Source organism: Ambystoma mexicanum, chromosome 9 (assembly GCF_040938575.1).
Source record: "Ambystoma mexicanum isolate Mex_15411 chromosome 9, UKY_AmexF1_1, whole genome shotgun sequence".
In the NCBI taxonomy this organism is placed as follows: domain Eukaryota; kingdom Metazoa; phylum Chordata; class Amphibia; order Caudata; family Ambystomatidae; genus Ambystoma; species Ambystoma mexicanum.
Window position 1 is genome coordinate 180,290,131 of NC_090931.1, and position 26,534 is coordinate 180,316,664.

General features: G+C 49.6%; 1 protein-coding gene across 19 annotated transcripts in view; it reads right to left on the bottom strand.

Moving 5' to 3' along the window:
- The window catches only part of PHLDB1 (pleckstrin homology like domain family B member 1), a 500,781-nt gene that overhangs the window by 235,726 nt on the left and 238,521 nt on the right, over positions 1-26,534 (bottom strand). Inside the window, exon 1 of one of the 19 annotated variants that reach the window (XM_069614421.1) lies at positions 21,807-21,896. The exons of 17 other annotated variants lie outside the window; for them this stretch is intronic. The gene's annotated coding sequence lies outside the window, so the exon portion shown is untranslated. One more of the 19 variants, XM_069614422.1, reaches the window with a different exon arrangement.

The following is a 26,534-nucleotide window of genomic DNA, read 5'->3' on the forward strand; positions in this document are numbered from 1 at the left end:
AAACACATATTATAATTATTTTATCACAAACTAACACCATCTTAAATTGTAAAAGGCAGCATTTCTTCTGTGCGAGATTGTGCATTCCTGCCTCCCAGCTATGAAGACCTACTACAAAAAAAAAGGGGAAAACGCAGTTGCCAATTGGAACATAATCTTGGGGAAAAGGGACAGAGCACCCAATTCCGGGACAGTCGCGGCAAAACCGGGACCTCTGGTCACCCTAGTGCAGAATGCCACGCAGTACCCCGTTTTACACAGAAATAACTCCATGAACCAGGCCCACTGGTGTGTAGGTGGCCGAGGGAGCGCACGGGTGGGCGATTGCGAGGTTTCCACGAGCGAGGCGAATGGTTGGTGAATTGCGCAACAAGAGCGCACTGAAATGCACAGGCTGGAGGGGAAGGCGCACTCCACGTGCGCACGCGCAGAGCGGAGAAGAGGGGGCGGCTTTACTCTGGCCTCAAAGCCAAAGATGAACAGCCCGGCCCGTGAGTCCGATATGCGGAATAATGGTGAATACGGAACTGTGTACATAGGAGGGTTATCAGAGGCTGCCAGAAACGCTAAAAGAGGCGCGCGGGGGAGGGGACAATCTGCGGAGAGCTCCCCACCACCACCTTCTCACAATAGAATAATGCTGCAGTGACGTGGACAAAGATACGCGTATTGCCAATGCCGTGTTATGCATACATTACTCTGCGTGGAGTTCTGGGAAGCCGTGCAGATGGGCATTCAAGCCCCATGGCCTCATGGGAGTCTCCTGAGAGGTCATCTAATCCTAACCAACAGCTTTAGCACGGAGCACAAGCCCTGCTCCCATTGGCCCTTGCGTGACCCAAAAAGCAGAGCAACATCCTATAAAGGGAGAGTCAGCATCACAGCACCCGTTTCCCTTACCCTTACCAACCACGTTCAGCTCCAACACGGCGGCCAACTCTTGGATTCAACCCTCCCTGGTGCCGTCCAAAGGGGCCCCTGAAATGATGTTCAAAGTGACCCCATATTACAGGGCAGGACAAAGACTGATATGTTTGGGATATGTCTCCTCTGTGAAAGATGGGCAGCTGAAGAATCTGGGTAAGGATCTCGTAATCAGAACTCATGTCTGGCAGAGAGACTCCCAGGACACCCTCTTGTTTTTTGCATATTTATGTAACTTTGGGTCTCACCCTAAGTTACTAAGGGAACCCAGACATGGACCACTTGCTCACTATTCTTAGAGAGGCACAGCTCCACCCTACTGATGAGGTCCAACCAGACCAAAACACATGTCTGTGGTTGCTGTTGGTACTCTTGCTCAGAGGAGAATTACCTAGGTTTGAAATGGAGATTCCAAGAGCAGGAGCTAAAACCAACTCCTGGGTGTCGGGCATCACCAAGCATACAGTAGTCACCGCTGGGTAACCAGTAGCGAGTACCCAGCGCATCGCAAATCTAACTTTCACATGAGAGGCACACTTTAACCTTTCACCCATTATGTGTGATCCATGACATTTAAATATGTCCTAGATAGATCCTAATTTGTATTTATTTGCATCCTTAACGACTCAAGGTAAATGTCACATACACATGTTTCTAACACAGCAGCTGGCCTGGGGAGCCAAATGTAGATAATGGAAGCATTTGGTCTTAAGCTAACCAGGCACTTCTAGGTCAGAAACAGGAGCTAAATAGCTCACAGCAATTTCGAACCCTGTTGTGCTTATTGTATTTTCATTGTGTATGGATTTAGAGTGCGTATTTGGTCAATTTCCGCCATTGGGCGTGCGATTCCGGTCTTATGTGCATGGATAATCTAAACGCACGTGTAAAATGCGCTCCTCACGAATGTGTGCTGTGTTGCTCACTGCCCCACAGAGTTCTTTGTGCATGCGTTTTCAGTACATTTGCGTAACATTCATAAAATACTCACTAACCGTCTTACATGCCTGGTATGTTTGTTGTGGCCCTATTGTGCCGAATGTCTGTGCATGCTCTTTGTGGAACATGCACAGTATGTTTATTGGTGCCCTGCGGTGTGTGTTTGAATATCATTCTCAAATGTGCTCATGGTTGGTCTTTGCCTTCTGTGCGTGTGCGTGTGCGTATATATAAATCATGCACTAATGTGCATGTTGCATGTACACAGTCTTCCTGCCTTATGTGGAACGTATTGTAGAAGCACCCCGGGTGGCGGTGAGGGGCCATATGCACACTTGCTTAACAGGAAGTTTCTATTCGACTCTCCAGCTATCCACCACCTCTCCATCGACCACTCCATCCATCCATCCATCCACCATCCCGGACTCCTTCTGGCCATCTGTCGCTCCATCGCACTTCATATCTTCATGCCCAATCTTGAATCCCTCCATGAATTCCCCCCATCCCTCCCCATCTCCATCCCTGTAGTAAGTGCATTTCAAGGATGCATGAGTTTTAATGGCACATGCCCGGTTTGTTTCTATGTTATGTTATGTTATGTTATTGTGAGGAATTACACTATCCGCATTGGTGGGCATGCGCTCACCATGGGCTTTTTTGACATTCTTAAATAAATGGAATGATGGTAGACCAACCTCAGGAAAATGTGTGGAGCACAGGAGGGCACAATGTCTTAACAAGGGGGCGGGGGTGGACAATCTTCCCCCTGCCATACGCAGCCTGATTAACTGACAAAGGCTCCATGGCCCTGATCTTTTGTTAGGCCTGGCTGCAGAAGATAACAAAAGGGGGAAACCCAACAACCTTTGAAATGTCACCATGTCAACATGAAGCCAGCTCCGGCCCTCAGTATCAATGACAGTGAACTGACATGTCCGGGTCTTTTGTTGCAGTAGGCCATCCCCGCAACGGGGACCCCATTCAAAAGATACCAGAACGTGGTTTGCGTAAGCCAGAGAGTCTGGACTCTCAGCATCTTCAAGGGAGACATGGAGCTTTAATCAGGAACCACAGGGAGATCCATTAACCAGAGAGACTCTTTCACAGCGGACAGGCAGATGGGTGGGACTTAGCAGCACAAGGGAGTGAACCGAGAGCCATTTCTGTTGAGAGGAAGTTTCCCCCATCTTGGTGCAGGGACACCCCTGGTTCCTGTTTCACCCAGTTACCTTTTCCTGTTGCAAAGCACTCTGGTTATGACCTCATACACATAGAAAGTTGTTGGCAGGGTCCTTGGGAAGGGTTCATTAAGGTAGGCTTAGCCTACAACAATCACTGTGACCCGCTTGGCTTTAAAAGGGGGCTGGAACCCCTCTTTAAGCAGATCATCTAAAAAGACTTCAAAAGAAGTAAGAAAGAAGAACTCAACCTTGGACCCTGGCTGAAGGTACAGTCTGCCTTACAGTTTCCGCGGAAGACAGGACATCCAAAGAGGGAAGCAAAATCCCTCCCCTTAACTTTGCCCAGAGAACAGGGGGAGAAAGGAACTCGGAGGACCCTCCAGCCTCTCCAGAACCAATACCCAGCCAACATACAGCGTGTCCTGCTAGGCACTGCAGCAATCTCCCAGGACAGGGAGTGCCAGAAGGTCAGTGAACCCAAAACCAAGCACAAGGCAACTGCCTGCAACACACTCCAAAGTTGCCATGAAGGCCTGCCTACAGCCGCTCATCCAGCTTCGCTCGCTGAACCGTCGTGCTGCCTGATACCCGCCACTAACTCCTATCTCAAACTGAAGGTACAGTCTGCCTTACAGTTTCCGCGGAAGACAGGACATCCAAAGAGGGAAGCAAAATCCCTCCCCTTAACTTTGCCCAGAGAACAGGGGGAGAAAGGAACTCGGAGGACCCTCCAGCCTCTCCAGAACCAATACCCAGCCAACATACAGCGTGTCCTGCTAGGCACTGCAGCAATCTCCCAGGACAGGGAGTGCCAGAAGGTCAGTGAACCCAAAACCAAGCACAAGGCAACTGCCTGCAACACACTCCAAAGTTGCCATGAAGGCCTGCCTACAGCCGCTCATCCAGCTTCGCTCGCTGAACCGTCGTGCTGCCTGATACCCGCCACTAACTCCTATCTCAAACTCTGTCACAAAAGCCTGCAAAGCGCCCTGAAGCTGACTCGACCCCGTCGAGCACCAAAAACATCTACAGCAAAAGGTATATTGTGGTTCTGTCCCCCGGGTGCTGTCCCACGAGGCCCCTAGAGACATTTTAAGACCACTGTTATCCTTTCTGCTGAAGCCAAAAAGCCCCAACAAACTGTTGTGTTGATTAACCATACCAACCATCCTCCTATCAGTTTCCGGAGTGCATCCCGTTTTCCTTTGTAGAATCTGTCTGTCCTCTGCATTCCTTTACAGAGTGGGCTGTAGTAGTAGTGTTATTAGATTGTCTGTTCTGTTGTAGTAATAATAAAGTAGACATCTGTATACAACCTTGACTGGACACTCCTTTTATCATTGGATAATAATTGTATTTTCGCTGTGTTGCAACTAACCAACAATCCACAACCTGTAGAGAAGATAAGCCTGCTGTCCCATCCACGTTACCAAAATCGGACAAGGAGGTTTATAATTTTTATTGTATGCTTGTTTGATCCAATCTTTTTGTATCCATTCTGGTGTATTAGAAGTGTGGGGCTGAGTGATGGTTTAAAAACCGATTTTCTATCCTGGACCACTGGTACCCCGGAATTTGATTAATCACAGTTATGTTATGGGGATTTATACCACTCACAGCTGTCATGTGCATGATCTCTATGCACGCTTGTGGATCTGAGAGAATGGGGCCTGCGTTAGGATAGTCAGAAGAGAGGGAAAATGCAAGATAGCATTGTTGTTGTAATGTGTGCACACCAGAAGTACCTCGAGCTCTGCATATGTGTCAGTTTCTAGGTGTCCTGTGCAGAGAGCATAGAGGTATTTTCCCAAAAGGGTGGATTGCATACCCTTGGTGCCAGGGTGAATGAGTTGGGACTGTGATAGGCAAGCCAACTGTAGTGGTTTGCCATTCTATTGTTTGATGTCTGTTGGGAAGGGTATTCAATTGCGTGTGCTTGCCAATTAACTTGTATGCATGTAGTGTGAGCATTGGTGTAGGTTAGTCTGAGGAGGTTAGGGGAGTGCCCGGTGGTCTAGTCGGAGCACCCACCCTGTGTGGCCATGGCAATATCTGGTTAGTGGTGTGAGTAGGTGCCCTGAGACACCCTGGGGTGGACGGTTATCTCTGGCAGTGTAGAGTGGTAGTGACTGGTCCTTTATGAGAGTGGGTGAGCACAGGGAGGACTGATAGACCCAGGGGGCATGCAGCAGTGGGTACAGTAGGCAGTGGGTGAGAATAATTCCCAAGGGGAGTTCAGCGTAGGGATTCCAGAGATGGCAGAGTCCTCATGGGGTCCCTTAGAGAAACTTAGCACACTGCAAGATGTAAGATCTAGGAGCCAGTCACGGGCATTACACTAGGGAGCAAGAAAGCGGTAGCGGAAATGCCAACACGCCAGTCCAGTGCTCGTTAACTTGTAATCCTGAGTGTATAATGGGGAAACTACAAGTCCCAGAATGCAAAGTTAAAAGCAGGACTGCATTTCATTTTCTGATTGGAATGGGAGATGTTGGCATGTATGCGGCAGGGTACGGATTACATTAGGTGTGCATGTGCTATATGTGTTTCCTGCAAGTTTAAGTTTCTTTCCTGTGCTACTGTTATGGGGGGGCGGAGGGTTCTGATCAATGCTTCTTAATTTCTGTCCCGTTTCTTTGATGCGTTACAAGCAAGTCGTATTGCACTGCACCGCACACCGAGTGCACATGTATGAGACATTCCTTTTTTTAGGGGGAAAATGAATATCGGGTTAGGCGGTTCCACTTTTCGATATTTGTTGTGCACAAAATCAGCACAAGGGTAGGTGTGCACCTCTGTGGAGGCCGACCCTCCTGAGTGGGCACCTTCCCATAGAGCAGGTTATTTGGCCGCGTTTGTTCTTGGTAGAGGGGCTCCCAGGCCTTTTTGTGCAATGTTATTATATATGGAGCCACACTGTAGAAGTTTACACTATGCAGGAGTGAGTCTGCTTTTATAATGCACTTTTAAGAAACTTACTTTAAGGTGACCCCAATGTTGCCATCTATGGCAAATAAGAAAGCGATGTACAGCGATTTGCACAGCATCCCATATAAGCGAGTAAGCCCGATTTTAAGGCCATGTTTTTTAGTTCCGCATTTTGCACCATCTAATGCCACCTGTCTTGAGCTGTGCACCCGTGTATAATGCTGCATAGCTGCCTTTAACACGATATCCTGTGCTCGATAAAGCTGCATCAAAAGCATGCAACCACATGCTAAATCAGCTTAACAATGCACAAGTGTTCTTGATAGAAACGCATTAGGAAGAGCCAATTTCAATCACTCAACAAAGGCAAAAGGAACACAGTGAGCAGGTCTGCGAAATAAGTGCAAGGCAGTTCAGCAAAGTATGCGATTGGGACATGAACATGCATTTTTCTGCACAATACCATTTCTAATGCCAGGAAGGGAAACCACTCTGTGTGCTGAACTATGCTTAGGTCACCCTTCCGACCAGCATTTTGACCTCGGAGCGGTCAAGAGAGAGGAGTCCGACATGGAGCACTCTCCAAACAGCAGGCAGAATTAGCAGAGTTCCGACTGCACTTTTGTATGCGATTATTTGTATTGCACTACAACGGTACCTATGTGTGTGATACTGGAACATGCATGGTCATCTTTTTGTATATGTTTTTGCACCATTTCACGTGTTGTACTAATAAAAAGCCCTTTTCAAAGAATGAAAAAATGTGAATGAATGAATACAAAAATATTTGTGGCAGGACTCGCCCCCCTTGTTTAATTACTAATTTACTGTAACTAAGAAGTTCACAAACCTTGTGAAAAACACCCACTCGTAAATGTGATTTAGGGACTGGTTTTTATGGCGTATTCAGATGCTTGCATATCTAAGGCTATACCCTAACATGCATGACAGTGATGGCAAGACTGCTCAGTGGGTTGAACGCCCGTCGCAGAGATGCGTGTGATCTCTAGGTCACACAAGTGAATTTTGGTGTGGCCATCGTGGCGTTGCATTGCCTAACGTCAATGAAATGACTGATATTGTCTATTGATGACATGCAGAGACAAAGACTTGGGACCGCTGGCGGGGGGGGGGACATTCTGACAGGGTGTACCTGCAAAAGGCTCGCCTTCTATGAAGTGCCTTCTACTGCATGAAATCCCTCATGCTGATGGGAACATTCACAGCCAGATGCCTGAGGGGCGATCTTAGGCAAGGGTGTACATATGGCATGTGTCCCAACTGGCCACGTGGGCCAGCGCTACACCTTGGGCTGCTTATCCAGAGAATATCGATCTGCGGCATAACGCTTGGGTGCAGGGTCTTTTAAATGCCATATCATATCGCATAGGGAGACTCCATCGTAGGAGATTACAGCCAATTCGATTCCATTGAATTTTTTCCATCGAATTTTGCCGCAAATGTTTGTGGGGGGTGGGTTACTGTCAGTGGAGTAACTTTGCTGAACATGAACATGTTGGGGGTGGGGGGGGGGGGCATGACATCTGAAGAAAAGGTGCCCCAGCCAAATGAATGTGGACAAGATAGTGTGCCATGAAAGTGGGGGGACAAACAACCCTGTCCCCCCCTAACATTACGCCCATGGTTACGGTAATAATAAAAGTGGGCGAGACATGGGAGCCTGGGAGTGGGGGTGGGGGGGGGAAGGGTCTCCCCCGCATACATTTGAAATGAAAGGTCTTAAAAAATAAAACATTCTATGAAATGGAATTCGATGCCACCTCAGATACCAAGTAACCACTCAGTAAGAACGGTCAGTGTAGCTCACCATGCTGACCAAGAGTGGTCCACTGACTGTTGCCATCCAACACCACCTCCTTCATTAAAACTCGGGTCTCAGAAGCACGATCTGCAGAAACAGAGCTCCTGGGTGGACCCATGCAGTCGGGGGGGGGGAGGGGGGATCTTGGCACGTGTCCTTTTGCTTTCTTGTACAGTATGGAAGTTTAATGTTCCCATATTTGCAGGATTACAGGGCCCAGCTCTGCAGAATGATCCGAGCATGGGCGCCAGGACAAGCAGAGTATCTAACCGGGCACGGGGCACTCTACAGAAAGGGAACCCAATTCCGACACAGAGTTTAGTATCGCTGAGTCGTTATGTATAAACTCCATGCAGCGCTGGCGTTCACTGAAAAAAAGCACTTTGCGTTCTGGGATTTGTAGTTTTGTGTTTCTCACCGGGAAATCGTTAATTGCAAAGTGCTATGGGCTAAAAAGCAACAACAACAAAAAACAGCCCCTTGGCAGATACTTTTTGCCAGTACCCAGTCAAGAAAGCAGGGCAAGGCGGCAGTGCTGGGTGCGCTATCCAGACTGCACGGGGCAACTTGAGGTGAACTGTTCAGTGTTGCATTATCAAAATAACATCCCAAACTGGCGCGTGGCTTGTTGCACATTCTGTGAATAAAGTGTGCAGTTCCATAAAGTACACTTTTAATGTTGAAACAGGCAGAAAGCTGAAACTGACATGATGTGCGTTTGTCTTATTCTGCAAATTAATCAACTGGAGGGTGTGGTAGGAATCTTATTTTCAACTGTAGGCGACCCACCAGACAGCGATAATTGGCCACGTGCAGGAAGATTTTCAATTTAACATGGAAAACGGTCAGAAAAATGCTTGCAGGCATTTGCAGCACTTGGCAGACAAAAGAACACAGCAAGACATTTTAACCTGGACGGAAAGCATGACTGCTCCCAAGGTGGGCCATTAATAAACTCACACAGCAGAACAGGGCCGCTGCTCCCCCCTCCCCCCCTCCAAACTGACAGAACATCATTAGCCCGCCTGGTCTCCACTCCTGCCGTAACCACCCTCCGCAACCTGTGCCGCTGCTCCGAATAGCGTTGGAACATATTGGCAGGCATAACCCGCACGGGTGACATGTCTAAACCCATTACAGGCACTCCCCGCTACCCCCCCCCCAAGCTTTTTGGAACTAAAGTGAAAAGTAGGAAAACATGAAACAGTGACTCACAAAGCAAAAGATCAAAACACAACCTCTCCGGTGACCAAACAATCACTCACTGAAAAGCAAGTGCCGAGCTTCTACTCTCAACCTGCTACTAATCAGCACCTCCTGAAGACTCGTAGGGGCTTGTGAGAGCCAATGTCCACATGCTTGGGGGAACCCTTGCCTACACCTGAGAAAAAACAGTCTTGGGCACCCATGGAGTGCTTACATTATAAAGGAAACAAAGGAATGCAGTAAGGGGGTTAATAACTTCATATGATCATGGGACGGGCCTCCAGCAGGGTGCTGAAACATGAATGTACACTGAAAAGCTATCAATTGCTCTTTGTCAGCAACTGACAGCTGGCTGACTACAATTGCCAAGCCAAAATCCTCTCTACCTCACCACTAACCTGGACCGACCATTACCTTATCTCATTTACGCTTTCCACCAATAGACCTCTGCCTACACATCCCACTTCAGCTCCACCCACACGCACCAGAAATAAAAAGAGCAACACAGTGGAGAGGCTTATCCCTGCTGTACTGCCCACCCTCAATGCACTTCCGGCTAGTACTGATCCAGAGAGCTTGGTTGATGAGTACAACAAAATTATGGCCTCATCCTTAGACCAGATTGCCCCCTTTAAACTTAGATCCAGCAAACCAAAAAAAAACATCTGGACAAATGGTACACACCCTTCCTAAAAAACCTTAGGCAACAGAAAAGAAACTGTGAGACGGCCTGGAAATCACTAGCATCTCAAGCTAATAAACTAAAGCCCACTAAACTCTCCTCCCTCTACAAGAAAGAAATCTGCCTCGCTAAACGAGCTTCCTATGACACTCGGACTAATACCAACATGAAAGAACCATTTACCATTCTCAAAGAATTAGAGACCCCCATCGCTATACCAGACACCAGTAACAAAGATAAAAAAAATGGTGTTCAGACATCCAAATGGCACTGGTCAATAAAGTATCTACCTTACAAAATAAAATCTCACAAAAAAAAATCCATCACTTCCGAAAATAACGGGGAACTCAGCCGAGACCCAAACCACCCGATTCAATTTTTCCAAAGTAACCATCCCTGGGATGGAAAGAATCATCTTATCCCTCAAACCATCCAACTTATCAAGGATGCGGCTCGAGACCGATCACCATTCATAACCAAGCTTATTAACGCTTCATTTACCAATGGCACCATACCTGCCAACCTCAAACATTCTTGGGTACTTCCACTTCTAAAAAAAACAACATTAGATCCCTCAATACCCACTAACTACAGGCTTATTACTACAGTCCCCTTTCTTCTAAACATATTCGATAAGGTGGCCTACACGCAAATACAAAAATACTTAGAACTACACCACTTACTAGGAGCCAGATACTCAGGCTTCCGCCCACAACACGGAACAGAGACTGCCCTCATTGATCTCAAGTCTATAGCGATGAGCTCAGAGACAGTGGCAAATCAGCCCTGCTCCTCCTCCTGGACCTCTCAGCTGCATCCGATCTGGGGGATCATACAATTTTATGCAACTATCTCGACACAGCAGCACACCTCTCCAAGGATGCTATAACCTGGATTAGATCATTCTTAAGATGCAGAAATATGCGGGTATTCTCACCCTCTGCAACGGCAGACCCCATTCCCATCTCCTGCGGTGTTCCACAGGGATCCTGCGTTTCGCCCACACTGTACAACATTTCACCAAGCCCCTTGTCAATGATCTGGACGATCTCGGTATCACCTACACTAACTATGCAGATGATACCCAGATCCTCCTCCCACTTTCAGGAGATTATGACAAGGATTTGGCCTTGGTGAACAGAGTGTACATCATCATCCAGGCATGGATGGCCTCACACGGTCTATGCCTGAATGATGATAAAACAGAACTCATCACCCTGGGCACACGCACTAACTTAAAACAACTGGGACCTGAATACTCTCATTTATAAATCGACGGCAACTGTATTAAGGTAGCTCAGAAGGTAAAAACTTTACATTTTTATCTTGACTCTACACTCTTATTTGCCAAACAAGTTAACACTCTAGCGTCCTCTACGGCCTATACGTGTACACTTATAAGAACAGGAAAGTCATTTCTCTCCAATAACAGTTGTACTATCCTGGCCAGAGCACTAATGCTGTCCCGTCTGGATTATTGCAATGCATTGTACAGAGGCTCTAACAAAGCCATCATCAAAAAAAATTCAAACCCTACAAAACAATGCCCTCAAAGCGGCATTAGGCATTTCTAAAAGAAACCATATCTCCGAGAATAGACGACAGAATAATTGGCTCCAAACCAAAGACAAAATTCCCCTAAAAACTCTGTCACTCACCCATAAATCGCTTAATAACGCCGCCCCTATCTCCCTCTCTGAGATTCCACAAACAGACATCCCTAAAACCCACCAGATTAGCAAATAAGCATCGACTGGTCATCCCCAAATTCAAACTTATCACCATCGGAGGTAATAGGTTTCCCGCCAAAGCGGCCAAACTTTGGAATTCCATGCCCCCTACATTGAGAATGGACCAGTCCTACCCCAACTTCAGAACTAACACTGTCTTATGGTTGAAAGCTAATGACTGTTAACTATTGCACTATGTCAACTGTACTGTAATTAACATTGATCATCCCAACCTGCTACCACTCTTTGCCACTTTCAACATACAGCATGTGTAAATACGGCCATTGTAAGATATGCTCCCCACGTTCATATGTTTCCCATAGAAATAACCATATCTTTGTACATAATGACTGTAATATCTGTATAGAAGTATTTCTTTCCTTGTTCTGTAATTTATGTTCCACACTTTTGATTTCCTATAACTAAGCCTTGCATTATCTTGTATCTGCTGCGCCCCGTTACCTCTGGGTCTGACGCGCATTATAAATAATAAACAAACAGGCTAATGCAGTCAAACGGCACTAACACGGCAACAGAGTGATGATATGCTGCTGGATAGTGCAAGAAGCCTGAGGGAGGTTAGGGCCGGAGGGTGCCAACAAAGGCAGCCGGCAGCGTGCACACTACAAAATGCACATTCAATATCCGGAATTAAAGAAGAATTTGTCCTTGTCATAAGACTGCCAACATGTGGGCTGCTGCTCAGGCCCCCCCCTGAGACTAGGGTCCATTTAACGAAAACATTTGGAAGGCCCCAATGTGGTCCCTGCTTCCAATGACACAGAAAACATGTACCCTAAATCAACCCTCAAAATATCGGCACCCCTGCCAAAAAGGAACCCCACACTCTGCTACAAGTATACTCCACACGCAGAGCATATGCAGAACCGCATCTACAGCGGGAAATCACCAACAGAATCCCAGACTGTACCCCTCCGACATGCCACAGCATACATACATGGACCCACGGCTGCCAGGATCTAAGGGAGGGACGGCACCTTCACACAGGAACTGGACATCCGCCTGGGAGATCACCGTGGGAACCCAGCATCAGAATGACATCAATGTGGCAACCCAGCATCAGAATGACCGGACTACATGAACCCAACATCAGAATGAAATCACTGTGGGAACACAAGATCACAATGAAATCACTGTGGTAGCCAAAAGTCAGAATGAAATCACTGTGGGAACCCAACGTCAGAGTGACATCACTGTGGGAACCCGACATCAGGATGAAATCACTGTGGGAACCCAACATCAGGATGAAATCACTGTGGGAACTCAACATCAGAATGACCGCACTACAGGAACCCAGCATCAGAATGACCGCATTACAGGAACCCAGCATCAGAATGACTGCACTACAGGAACCCAACATCATTGCGGGAACCCAACATCAGGATGAAATCACTGTGGGAACCCAACATCAGGATGAAATCACTGTGGGAACCAAACATCAGAATGAAATCACAGAATGAAATCACTGTGGGAACCCAGCATCAGAATGACTGCACTACAGGAACCCAACATCAGAATGAAATCACTGTGGGAACCCAACATCACTGTGGGAACCCAACATCATTGCGGGAACCCAACATCAGGATGAAATCACTGTGGGAACCCAAAGTCAGAGTGACATCGCTGTGGCAACCCAGCATCAGAATGACCGGACTACAGGGACCGGACTATAGGATCCAGGCATCAGAATGACATCACTGTGGGAACCCAACAGCAGAATGACCTCACTGCAGAAGCCAGACTTCAGAATGACCTCACTGCAGGAGCCAGACTTCAGAATGACCTCGCTGCGGGAGCCCAATGTCTGTCTGACACGACTACAAAACTTCATCGCAATTTGTAAAATCACTCCCTCGTCACAGTCTGAACATCCCAGCAGAAAAAGGGTGCAAGGTACAGACATAAGATTTGGACATCACTTCCGGAAGCTGGCATTTGCCAGTCACTTGTTCAGGATGCTGGAATCTTTCTGTGCAGGAGCCCATCCATTCCAGAGATCGTGTGTAAGCCTTATAATGCCTGGTATGCCAGCAGAGGATGCCCCCTGTTCCAGACTCTTTCCGGTGCCAGTCGGGCACTGCCAGTGCCTTCCTGGTATGTTCACTAGAGAGCGCCAGCTTTTGCTACATTCTCTCTTTACTTGCAAGAGAGGCACTGACTGCTTCCTTTGCCAGTGTGATATTGCCTGTTCTGTTCACTTTGCCAACTGGGCACTGGCTGTTTGTCTATTCTTGTTTTTTTCTGCTTTGCCAAAGTAAAAATGTACTTCGTTTCTTCCGATTTTTTTTGTGGTCTTTTTTTTTTTAAAATGGTGGCTCCCCCCTCATACCCTCCCCACCACTAGCACACCCCATCTCCCAACCCTCAAGAAACATATAAAAATGACTTTTCCAGGCAGTAAAGTTGTCCAAGTATATTGCAACCTAGTCATTTACCTCAGCAAAAGACGGTATCCTGACCGGGGGTATACGGTACCCTGCATCTCCTGATCGGGGTATACGGTACTCTGCATCTCCTGACCGATATACAGTACCTTGCATCTCCTGACCGGGGGTATACGGTATCCTGCATCTCCTGACCGGTATACAGTACCTTGCATCTCCTGACCGGGGGTACACAGTACCCTGCATCTCCTGACTGGTATACAGTACCCTGCATCTCCTGGCTGGTATACAGTACCTTGCATCTCCTGACCAGGGGTATACGTTACCCTGCATCTCCTGACTGGTGTACAGTACCTTGCATCTCCTGACCAGGGGTATACGGTACCCTGCATCTCCTGACCAGGGGTATACGGTACCCTGCATCTCCTGGCCAGTATACAGTACCATGCATCTCCTGACTGGTATACAGTACCCTGCATCTCCTGGCTGGTATACAGTACCTTGCATCTCCTGACCAGGGGTATACGTTACCCTGCATCTCCTGACCGGTATACAGTACCTTGCATCTCCTGACCAGGGGTATATGGTACCCTGCATCTCCTGACCGGTATTCAGTACCCTGCATCTCCTGGCCGGTATACAGTACCTTGCATCTCCTGACCAGGGGTATACGGTACCCTGCATCTCCTGGCCGAGGGTATATGGTACCCTGCATCTCCTGGCCAGTATACAGTACCATGCATCTCCTAGCCGGTATCCGGTACCCTGCATCTCCTGGCTGGTATACAGTACCTTGCATCTCCTGACCAGGGGTATATGGTACCCTGCATCTCCTGACCAGGGGTATACAGTACCTTGCATTTCCTAGCCAGTATACGGTACCCTGCATCTCCTGACCAGGGGTATACAGTACCTTGCATCTCATAGCCGGTATACGGTACCCTGCATCTCCTGGCCGGTATACAGTACCTTGCATCGCCTAGCTGGTATACGGTATATATAGTACCTTGCATCTTCTGGCCCGGGATAGGTACCTTGCCCTCCTGGTACCCTGCATCTCCTGACTGGGGATTTACAGTACCTTGCATCTCCTGACCGGGGGTATACGGTACCTGGCATCTCCTGCCCAGTATACGGCACCCTGCATCTCCTGGAGGGTATACGGTACCCTGCATCTCCTGGCCGGGGATTTACAGTACCTTGCATCTCCTGACCAGGGGTATACGGTACCCTGCATCTCCTGGCCGCGGATATATGGTACCCTGCATCTCCAGACCGGTACCCTGCATCTCCTGGCCAGTATACAGTACCATGCATCTCCTAGCTGGTATCCGGTACCCTGCATCTCCTGGCCGGTATACAGTACCTTGCATCTCCTGACCAGGGGTATATGGTACCCTGCATCTCCAGACCGGTACCCTGCATCTCCTGGCCAGTATACAGTACCTTGCATTTCCTAGCCGGTATACGGTACCCTGCATCTCCTGACCAGGGGTATACAGTACCTTGCATCTCCTAGCCGGTATACGGTACCCTGCATCTCCTGGCCGGTATACAGTACCTTGCATCGCCTAGCTGGTATACGGTATCTTGCATCTTCTGGCCCGGGATAGGTACCTTGCCCTCCTGGTACCCTGCATCTCCTGACTGGGGATTTACAGTACCTTGCATCTCCTGACCGGGGGTATACGGTACCTGGCATCTCCTGCCCAGTATACGGTACCCTGCATCTCCTGAAGGGTATACGGTACCCTGCATCTCCTGGCCGGGGATTTACAGTACCTTGCATCTCCTGACCAAGGGTATACGGTACCCTGCATCTCCAGACCGGTACCCTGCATCTGGCCAGTATACAGTACCATGCATCTCCTAGCCGGTATCCGGTACCCTGCATCTCCTGGCCGGTATACAGTACCTTGTATCTCCTGACCAGGGGTATATGGTACCCTGCATCTCCTGACCAGGGGTATACAGTACCTTGCATTTCCTAGCCGGTATACGGTACCCTGCATCTCCTGACCAGGGGTATACAGTACCCTGCATCTCCTAGCCGGTATACGGTACCCTGCATCTCCTGGCCGGTATGCAGTACCTTGCATCGCCTAGCTGGTATACGGTATATACGGTACCTTGCATCTTCTGGCCCGGGATAGGTACCTTGCCCTCCTGGTACCCTGCATCTCCTGAACGGGGATTTACAGTACCTTGCATCTCCTGACCGGGGGTATACGGTACCTGGCATCTCCTGCCCAGTATACGGTACCCTGCATCTCCTGGAGGGTATACGGTACCCTGCATCTCCTGGCCGGGGATTTACAGTACCTTGCATCTCCTGACCAGGTATATACGGTACCTTGCATCTCCTGACTGGTATGCGGTACCCTGCATCTCCGGACTGGGGTTATACGGTACCTGGCATCTCCTGCCCAGTATACGTTACCCTGCATCTCCTGGAGGGTATACGGTACCCTGCATCTCCTGGCCGGGGGTATACGGTACCCTGCATCTCCGGACCGGGGGTATACGGTACCTGGCATCTCCTGCCCAGTATACGGTACCCTGCATCTCCTGGCCGGGGGTATACAGTACCCTGCATCTCCTGGCCGGGGGTATACAGTACCCTGCATCTCCTGGCCAGGGGTATATGGTACCATGCATCTCCTGACCAGGGGTATATGGTATCTTGCATCTCCTGGCCGGTATACAGTACCTTGCCCTCCTGACCGGTATAGGTACCTTGCCCTCCTGACCGGTATACGGTACTTTGCATCTCCTGGCCGGTATAGGTACCTTGCATCTCCTGGCCGGTATAGGTACCTTGCCCTCCTGACCAGTATAGGTACCTTGCATCTCCTGGCCGGTATAGGTACCTTGCCCTCCTGACCGGTATACGGTACTTTGAATCTCCTGGCCGGTATAGGTACCTTGCATCTCCTGGCCGGTATAGGTACCTTGCCCTCCTGACCGGTATACGGTACTTTGAATCTCCTGGCCGGTATAGGTACCTTGCATCTCCTGGCCGGTATAGGTACCTTGCCCTCCTGACCGGTATAGGTACCTTGCATCTCCTGGCCAGTATAGGTACCTTGCCCTCCTGACCGGTATACAGTACTTTGCATCTCCTGGCCGGTATAGGTACCTTGCATCTCCTGACCGGTATATGGTACTTTGCATCTCCTGGCCAGTATACGGTACTTTGCATCTCCTGGCCGGTATAGGTACCTTGCATCTCCTGGCCGGTATAGGTACCTTGCCCTCCTGACCGGTATACGGTACTTTGCATCTCCTGGCCGGTATAGGTACCTTGCATATCCTGGCCGGTATAGGTACCTTGCCCTCCTGACCGGTATAGGTACCTTGCATCTCCTGGCCGGTATAGGTACCTTGCTCTCCTGACCAGTATAGGTATCTTGCATCTCCTGGCCGGTATAGGTACCTTGCCCTCCTGATCGGTATACGGTACTTTGCATCTCCTGGCCGGTATAGGTGCCTTGCCCTCCTGACCGGTATATGGTACTTTGCATCTCCTGGCCGGTATAGGTACCTTGCATCTCCTGGCCGGTATAGGTACCTTGCCCTCCTGACCGGTATACGGTACTTTGCATCTCCTGGCCGGTATAGGTACCTTGCCCTCCTGACCGTTATACGGTACTTTGCATCTCCTGGCCGGTATAGGTACCTTGCATCTCCTGGCCGGTATAGGTACCTTGCCCTCCTGACCGGTATACGGTACTTTGCATCTCCTGGCCGGTATAGGTACCTTGCATATCCTGGCCGGTATAGGTACCTTGCATATCCTGGCCGGTATAGGTACCTTGCCCTCCTGACCGGTATAGGTACCTTGCATCTCCTGGCCGGTATAGGTACCTTGCCCTCCTGACCAGTATAGGTATCTTGCATCTCCTGGCCGGTATAGGAACCTTGCCCTCCTGATCGGTATAGGTACCTTGCCCTCCTGACCGGTATACGGTACTTTGCATCTCCTGGCCGGTATAGGTGCCTTGCCCTCCTGACCGGTATATGGTACTTTGCATCTCCTGGCCGGTATAGGTACCTTGCATCTCCTGGCCGGTATAGGTACCTTGCCCTCCTGACCGGTATACGGTACTTTGCATCTCCTGGCCGGTATAGGTACCTTGCCCTCCTGACCGTTATACGGTACTTTGCATCTCCTGGCCGGTATAGGTACCTTGCATCTCCTGGCCGGTATAGGTACCTTGCCCTCCTGACCGGTATACGGTACTTTGCATCTCATGGCCGGTATAGGTGCCTTGCATATCCTGGCCGGTATAGGTACCTTACATATCCTGGCCGGTATAGGTACCTTGCCCTCCTGACCGGTATAGGTACCTTGCATCTCCTGGCCGGTATAGGTACCTTGCCCTCCTGACCAGTATAGGTATCTTGCATCTCCTGGCCGGTATAGGTACCTTGCCCTCCTGACCGGTATAGGTACCTTGCCCTCCTGACCGGTATAGGGTACTTTGCATCTCCTGGCCGGTATAGGTGCCTTGCCCTCCTGACCGGTATACGGTACTTTGCATCTCCTGGCCGGTATAGGTACCTTGCATCTCCTGGCTGGTATAGGTACCTTGCCCTCCTGACCAGTATACGGTACTTTGCATCTCCTGACCGGTTTACGGTACCTTGCCCTCCTGGCCCGGGATAGGGGGGTTTTGCAGCGGCAGATTTTGTAACAAATATATCTGGGGAGTGGTTTTAGGTGAATAATGTCGTGAGGTTATTTGGTGGCAAAATCTACTACCCACATTTTTTCAATTAAATCTTTTGGACAAAATCACATTGAGCCCCTGGCCCAGCGCGTTTAACCCCTGGCCCAGCGCCTTGGTACCCTTGGCCCAGCTCCCTGGTACCCCTGGCCCAGCGCCTTGGTAACCCTGGCCCAGCGCCTTGGTAACCCTGGCCCAGCGCCTTGGTAACCCTGGCCCAGCGCCCTGGTAACCCTGGCCCAGCGCCTTGATCCCCCTGGCCCAGCGCCTTGGTACCCTTGGCCCAGCGCCCTGGTACCCCTGGCCCAGCGCCTTGGTAACCCTGGCCCAGCGCCTTGATCCCCCTGGCCCAGCGCCTTGGTACCCTTGGCCCAGCGCCTTGGTACCCCTGGCCCAGCGCCTTGGTACCCCTGGCCCAGCACCTTGGTACCCCTGGCCCAGCGCCTTGTACGAGGTCTCACGCACCTGCTTCCTGTTTTCATGACTCAAGAGTGGTTTCCTTTGCTTGAGTTGAAGCCCCTTTTTGCCTCAGACACCCCTGCTTTTTCTGTAGCATTGAGAACACCCCTATATGATATTCTGGGGGACACTTGCATCAGATCTTTGCCATTTTGTCACAGGGCACTTCTCTTGTGCAAAGCCGGTGCATGATCCTGTGCGGTTGTAGAGCGTAAACTACTGTAGCCATACCGCATACACGCCAACATTATCCATTCCATTCCGGAGATGGTCGTCCAGTCCTGGTTTTTCTTTCTGGGACTTGTAGTCCTGGTTTTCCCATTATAAATCTAGAGTTCCAAGTCACAGCACGCAAAGGAAAAGCCAGTGCTGGACTAGCATCTTCCGAATGGAAGGGATCATGTTGCCATGTGCGATTCTGTGCTGTGCATTGCCGGGTTTATATCTAAAATCATACACTTACGCCACGAAGAACTCAAAGCGCTTTACTTTCAGAGGGGGCTCACTTTCCATGACATCCTGACGGCGGGAGTTCCACACTGCACATTGCCAGAGGGGGTCTAGCATGCCTGCTTCTGGCACTCACGTCACAGATCCATTCCTCCATGTTTAGGGTTTCTCTTGAACTAGGTAAGAATCCATCCCCGATTAGCCAACCCTTACAGCCCTTCCCTTCAGTGTCACGTGTGCACTCGCCCCTCCTCCCAGTGGGGTCCTGTTCTGTGGCACAGGTTAATAAAATGAGCTTCATTTTTTCATGTTATGGTGCATAGTTGCCCACATAAACCGTTCCAATCTGTAGGTGTTTATCCAGCCCTGGTTATTTCCTTTGCAGTCTGGGACTTGTGGTCCAAGTTTTATAATGGGAAAAGGGGAACTACAAGTCAAAGAATGCAAAGAAACAGGACTGGATAAGCATCTACAGATTGGAATGGGTCATGTTGGCAACTCTGTATAGAGCCTGTGCTCTAGCGAATTGGGAAGCAATATTTGAGGGAAGCCGGGAGCGAATGGGTGTCTTTCGTGGCTCAAGTATCCTCTAAAGTAGCCTGCAAACCTTGGCTCTGATGTTTTGGACTACAATTCCCAAAAGCCCTAGCCAGCATAGTCAAATGGTGAGTGATTATGGGGGTCGTAGGCAAAAAAATACCTGGATAGCCCAAGGTTGCAGACCCCCGTTTTAGAAGGTGTGGCTTTGTGTGAAAAGGAGTGGCCTAAAAAGTGCATTCAAGACTTCACACCTGGTATGAAAGGGGGCAACATCTCTTTTTTGTTTAAAGTGTTAAGTATAATAATTCGACAGTAAAAAACAATCCGAGTAAAAAACACTTTATTGGGAAAATCCCTGTAAAATAGCTCAGTGGGTTTATGTGCCTGCTGCAAACATTGCTGTATCACACAGGTCAACATTTCCCATCCCATTTGGCTATCTAAAGGGGGTACACTAGCAACTGAAGGAAGAGATGTGTATCTAACATGCAGGCACAGAGCCAGTCTCCAAAAAAGAAGTATTGTGATCCCACCAACAATATTAGAGCGTTCACCTCCACACACATCTGACAAAACATTCCCCAACTTCCTGCCCAAAAAAGAAGAAAAGAATACATCTGAAAAAGGTTTTCTTTAGGTGGAAGGCACACGGGGCTCCTTGTGGCATACCCTGTAGCGATGACGAGTAGAAAAGTCTCCCGAGCCGGGGCCCACCCCCGACCGGTTTAAAAAGGAGGTGCTGGGCGCATCAAAGGTAATAATGCCAGTGCACAGCAGCTCTGCTTCTTTTAGCACTCCCCACCCCTTAGGCAAGGGGGGGGGGGGGGCTCTTGATAGGGGCGTGGCCTAAACATACTCGGGCCACACCCCCAAATGAGAGCCCCCCTCAATTTCTAATCCCACTTAAAGCACTGCATGCAAGGCTCGCCCATGGGGTGGCAGAGGCAGCAGCTTCTATGCAGAGATGGGGCAATTATCTACTCTAGTGACTGGTGCCCCGGCAGGGGACAATCTCGAATTCAAAACCCTGACATGCCTAACCTAGGAGGTCCAAGCCAATGCATAGCCGCATTTCCCTGTACATTTCATATCTCCCAGTTACATTATTGCAGGAACAGGGCGGAGGACCCTGCAAGCACCAAACGCCAGACTTCAAGCTTTAACATCACTAATGCCATAGGTAGGGCTTTAAGTGGCCTGGGGCTAGCTAGATCAGAGCCCCAGCAGGTTCAGAAATATGGTCCCGGTATTTGGTGTATTTGTCCACTGGCAGCCCCTGCCGCCAGAGGACAAGGATTTTCGTCTAAAGCCTGAAACTCCTGCTCATTAGCGGGAGCTTCAGGCTTTAGGGAAAAAGGTCTCGGCTTCCAGCGGCCTCACCTTTTCAGCCTTAATGGTGCTGCTGCCCCTCGCCAGGCATCCCTTTAGCTAAGAGATGCAATGCATCCCTTAGCTAAAATGATGCCTGGCGGAGGGCAACGCTACCATTAAGGCTGAAAAAGCGTGGCAGCTGAACGCCATCAGATCTTCCTTTGGTTAATAAATGCATAGATCGGGTTGCCTGGCGGCCCTTAAGCCGAGGCTCGTCAAGGCGGCGTGCTCCCCCCCCCCCCCCATTTAGGCCACGCCCCCTGATGAGCACCAGCTGATTTTCCCGGGCCACTTAAGGCACTAGGAATAGGGCTTCAGAGCGTGACATCACTGTTTGAATCTGACGTCAGACAGTGAAACCCTTCTAGGACGCTGCCCTGCCAGGACCCGGCCATCAGTGACCTTTGCTGACTCACAGTTCCAGACGGTCGGTACTCACTCTTCCCAGAGCGGTGTCGGGTCCCAAGGCAGCGCGCGTGAGTCAGCTTCCTCGCCTGGCACAGAAGCTCCCAACCTGGCACGAAGGGAGGAGGTGCGCGAATGGAAGGGGGCGACACAAGTCGGCGCCTCTAAGCGGGGAGCGTGGGCGCAGCGCGGCTATTCCCCGCGCGATGTTTACATCCCCTCCAAGTGTATGCGTGCGTAGGAGCTCGTGCTGCAGTGCACGACTGGCTGCACGTGCGGTTCAGGGGGCGGGGGGCGTTCCATCATTCGAGCTTGCATACATTGGGCGTGCTGAAGTGTATTCTTGAAGCAGCTTTTTGCATCTCGTATATTTGCCCTTCACGTCTAGCATAAGTCTTTGGGATAAATATAGCGCCTCTCGCCGATGGGAGCAGGGTCGGCTGAACTAAGGTATCAAAAATCGTGGGGGCACTTTTCAAGATGATGTTTGGGGGCCCCTTTGCGTACAGCTGGTAAGAACATTCTGAGGCAACCATGGGGTGCTTGAATTATAATACAGGCAGAGGAATTCAGCCAGGGAGTTAACAGCTGTAGCTGAAACACACTATGGCCACTGAAAAGCTATTAACCACTCTCTGTCAGCAAGGGGCTACTGTGAATGAAACCAGCATAAAACCGCAACAAGGGTATAAGAACATTGCTGCATACTGCAAGGGGCCCAAGGCAGGCTCCAGAACGTACCAGCAAACTCAAACTGTAATGTGCATGCCGCGAAGGGTACATTTAATGTCCGGTCTAAAGAAACATTTGACTGTCATACAGTCATTGGGCTTTATCCCCACCCCCTAAAAAGTTGGGTTATGTTGACTTGACCTGGCTGACCTACCAAGCCACAGTGCCTTGGTTGCACAGTTAACAAAGGTTGCACAATTAATCATGTTAAGCATTTAATTGTAAGCACCCGTATGCATCTTTAGGCAATTGGAATCGTGATTAGGTGTTAGTACTTGCGAGTCAGGTGACTGGGGGGTAGGAGACAGCTCATTTTCACAGCAGTCCACAAATGTATGGTTTCAGAGGTGAATTGTTAACTGCTTTTAACATTGAAGCTTCACCAGAATAGTCTCATTAGGATGCGTCAAGAAGTTAGATGCCCCCACACAAGTAAGCTGCTGCCTCAGTCTTTTGAAGTTAGCCCCTCTCCCACCAAATAAAAGATTTGCCATACCTGAAATGTTTGTCTAGATGCATCCCTGGTATCCTAAGACTGCCAAAACGGGGGCAGCTCCTTGGGGTCAATTATAATAACTGAAAATGTTGAAAGGCCCTGACGCTGTCCCAGTGAGCGGCCTCCTAGAATTAACTAATTGTAGAACTGGCTCAAATCCTTCTAGGGCCTCATCTTGCTCCCACTATTTCCTAGGTATCCAGTGCCCCATCAGACCTCTCCAAATTATTTGTTTGCAAAAACGTGACCCACCCACTCCCCCCCATCCCACCGAAACTCGTGTGGCCCAGACCAGTCTTGCAGTTCTTAACCGTGCCACCGGAGGGCTCCCCCAGGCCTATGTTTACATTAAACCTGAGGGCTCCTCCTCCAGATTCTATTTCTTTATAATGATTTTTTTTTATTTTTAGATATATAAAGTGCACAAACAGCCCTCTGGCATCGTGGCGCTGTCACAAGTATACTTTCTTAGGTCCATGGTATTCAAACTTTTTTTTTACACTGAGCCCCCCACACGCTATAATTGCTTGTATTTTCTGTTAAATGCTTATGCTTATTAAAAGCCGTCACTTTAATCAGTTCATAAAGAGACTTGCCCACCCTGTGCCCCTCCACCGCCCCCAGTTTGAAGACCACTGCATGTAACGGGCTCCTGAGAACTCTCCACACCTAGAGGTTCACAATACGGAGAATGGCACCAGCTCCCATGTCGATTCTGTCAGAAATTCCTGCCCGAGTGCTGCGTTTGCTGCACCGTCCAAGTGTTTCCATATAAGCAGTGTCCTTGGCGTCTCCCAGAGCCTGCGTTTACGGTGATCCTGCGCGCCCCCAGATCTCCTGCATGCGCGGTGTCCCAAGTGCTCCCACACTGCTTTTATTCACAGTTCCCCTCAGTGCTCAGAGCTACAGTAAGTGCCCCCCGACCTGTTCCAGGCGGCCAAGTGTTCCCAGTCCTGTTTATACTGACTTCTCAGGGCAGCCCAAACCAAGTTTCCCGCGGCCATGCTTCAGAAGTGCACCCAGTCCTGTTTTTTCACTTTGGATTCTGGGACTTGTAGTCGTCTTTCCCATTTTAAATCTGGGAACCTGGAAGTCCCAGATTACAAGCAAAAACCAGACCAGAAGGCCATCCATCACATGGTCACAGGAAACCTGAGAGGTATGCCCCAGTTTCTTTATTTACGGACTCCCCCAGTTCCTTCGTTTGTTGCCTTGACAACATTTTCAAAAAATTCACCCATTAAATTGTGTTCAGTGACACTCTTCTGACTACTCCGACCAATTCCTGCGTTTACACCCCCCCCAGAGGCCTCCTCCACCCCCCCCCCCAACTAATGGGTTATACATACCAACATATTCTATTCCCAGGATACCCTAGTCCACTCCTGGTTTTTATTTTGCGACTTGTAGTCCTGCATTTATAATGAGGAACTCTAGGACTACAGGTCCCAGAGTATAAAATTAAAACAAGGGACTGGACTAGTATCTCCCGAATTCAGTTGCCATGGACAGGGATGGGCAGGAAGGGCCGCGTCTCTGGCTGGACATCGGCCCTAGACGCAGGGGTCCACAGCTCCAGTCCAAGGGATCTCGGGATCAGAGCTTCCCAATTGGTTGGACGAGTTCTTTTGGCTACCAAGGCAACGGATGGTGATGATGCCAAAGGCTCCATGCCCCTCTTTTTCACAGGGAGTGCTGTCCATAATATTGTGAAAATGCTGCCAGCCCGAGATGGCTCATTGACATGGACCACGAAGGCCCCCCAAATTTACTTCTGTCCTCTGGTCAACAGGACTACGAGAAGTTTCAGCTCTGCCAGGAGCCCCAAAAACCCCAGAATGCTTTCCATGCCCACCTGAGGCAACTTGCCATGTCTTGCAGGCTAGTGGGCGAGGAAAACAAAATTATGGCACAGCTGGTTCAGCCAGCGCTGCTCCTGCAGCCAGCTGTGGTGTCAAATCCTGAGGTTACCGGCAATATCTCTCCAGCACATTTTGGAGCTTCGTGGCTGCCACGAACTTGCCACTTCATGGGCCTCGCACATGAAGGAGCTTTCAAATCTATGTGGGTTCAAGAGGTGCATACCATAAGGAAGCAACCAGGCCAGAGAGGCGCTCAAGGGGTACACGCGGGTCTCACAACACTCAATCTAGAGTTGCTCAACTCCAGGATTTCAGGGTATCCCTCAATCAATGGACCGCATTACAGGGTAGGCGGAGGACCAAGGTGCTATTAGCACCCTGGTCCATGCCGGTAAAATACCGGCACCGCCTTGGAGGAAAGGGGAATTACCGCCCTATTCCAAGGTTGGCGGGGCGGTAATTCCCCCTTCCCTCATTGCCTTTCCCCATTCCCATTTTTGCCCCAAAGGGCTCTATGGGAATGGGGAAGGCGCTAATTACGGTGCCGCAAATTGCGGTACCGTAATTAGCACCCTGGTCCCTTTGCGGGTTGGTTTTTAGCGCCTCCTAAACAGCAGGTGTTAAAGTACCAACCCGCAAAGGGACCTCGTAGTAAGGCGGTAAGGGTTTACCGGTACGCTTACCGGTACCGGTAAACCCTTACCGCCGTCCGTGTAATGAGGCCCATTGTATGCAAATTTATCTCATGAATATTAATGATGGGTATCCTGAAAACCCAACATGGTTTTGGCCCTCAAGGCCTGGAGTTGGACAACCCTGATCTAGGCCGAAGAAGTCTCGAAGAGGAAAGTGGGATGCGTGCAGAAGCTTTTCACGTACCCCCACACCTACTGCTGTTCGGAATTAGGTCAGGCATGTGGGCCACGTCCAAAGCTCAGCCACTTCACAAATGTCTGCAGTGTATTGTGTGTGGCCCACTAACTGAGGCAGGTCTCCAAACCCTGCAAGGTTCTGATGCGCTAGATTGGCAGGTCTCAAGGAGGCGATTGATGCCCACAGACACCCGCAAACCTGGACAGGACATAGAGGAGGTGTTCTTTATATCCACAAGGGACTGAAGGAGGAACAAAGGAAACCGAGATGTGCTTTGTGGATATAACTTGCGACTATTCCAATCCTCAGACACGGGAGCGTCAGTCAATGTGAGGACAAGCCACCCAGTTCTGCGCCTCGCAAAACACGACCCCAACCGGCACATTCCAAGGTGCACAATTATCGATACTGAAACATATACGCACTACCCCTGGATGAAACGTTTCACACCAGGTATCCCATGGCAAACGAGCCAACCCGGCAACCTTCTACATTACTCCTTAAGCAAAGAACACGCTACTGAGCTGCTGCACGGCAGAAGATGGAGTCGCATCCACTCTGTGTTCAGCATTTACCAGGACGAAGTGGAGCCGCTGCAAGAGTTCAGTGACCTATTAAAGCGTATTGGATGCGTCAAGAGCCGTGGAGTCAGGCTCCACATCAACCCGAGGGCGTAACCAGTGGCCCTCAGTGTGAGGAATTTGACTATCCGCATGGTGGGTATGCGCTCACCTGGGTTTTAAATAAAAATAAAGATTTAATGATGGCAGATCAACCTCTGGAAAATGTGAGGTGCTAA